Source organism: Mus caroli, chromosome 5 (assembly GCF_900094665.2).
Source record: "Mus caroli chromosome 5, CAROLI_EIJ_v1.1, whole genome shotgun sequence".
In the NCBI taxonomy this organism is placed as follows: Eukaryota; Metazoa; Chordata; class Mammalia; order Rodentia; family Muridae; genus Mus; species Mus caroli.
In genome coordinates this window covers 136,787,454-136,788,607 of record NC_034574.1, presented here as the reverse complement: position 1 = coordinate 136,788,607, position 1,154 = coordinate 136,787,454, and positions in this window count along the sequence as shown.

Genomic DNA, 1,154 nt, shown 5'->3' with positions numbered 1-1,154 from the left:
TCTGCCCCTCTGCCCCTCTGCCCCTCTGCCCCTCTGCCCCTCTGCCCCTCTGCCCCTCTGCCCCTCTGCCTCTACCTCCTGAGTGCTGGGACTAGAGGTATACGACACCCCTGCCCAGCACTTTTTCTTTCTTTTTTTTTTTGTAAATGACTTCATTGCTAGTTCCATTTTGCAAATGATACAGAAACCGAGAACCTAAGTGCTTTGGCCAAAGAAAGCAGCCAGCATAAGATGTAGGTTCCTAGGACTCTGCTGCATTTTACAATAACACATGACTGCTGGGGTGGGTGAGATGGCTCCGCAGGCAAAAGTGCTTGTCACCAAGCCCAGGGACCTGAGTTCAATCCCCAGGATCCCCATGATGGGAAGAAAAAACCCAACTCCCCTAAACGGTCCTCTGAACTCCACATATGCACCATGGCATGCCCCTGCCTGCAGAAAATAAGTAATAAATAAACATTTTTAAATGAATAGTCAAAAGTAGGCAAACATGGGGTTGAAGAGATGGCTCAGAGGTTAAGAGGCTCTTCTTGTACAGGTTTGGTTCCTAGAACCCACATGGCAGCTGTCAACCATCTTGTAACTCCAGTTACAAGGGATCTGATGGCCTTCTGGCCTCTGAGAGCACCAGGCACACATGGGTTATCCAAACATGCATGCACATAAACACTATAAAATAAAAATAAATGAAAAATTATTCATTATAATTGTATAGACAACTAGGTTGGTGCTTGTAATTTCAGAACTGAGTTCGAGGCCAGCTTGGGCACTCTCTCTTTCTCTTTCTTTCTCAAAACCAAGAGAAGGAAAAAAAAAAACCCTACATATTGCAGATCTTTTATAAAAATAAAGCACAGGCCAAGTTGTTCTATCTATGCCTCTCCGGTAAGAGATTAGGTAAGTGTGTACTAAGGTCATGTGTGCTTTTAATCTCAGCACCCTAGAGGCAGAAGCAGGTCAATCTCTGTGAGTTTGAAACTAGCCTAATCTACATAGCAGCATCCAAGTCAGCTACAGCTATACAATGAAACCCTGTTGTTTGTTTGTTTGTTTATTGGTTTTTCAAGACAGGGTTTCTCTGTATAGCCCTGGCTGTCCTGGAACTCACTTTGTAGACCAGGCTGGCATCAAACTCAGAAATCCGCCTGCCTCTG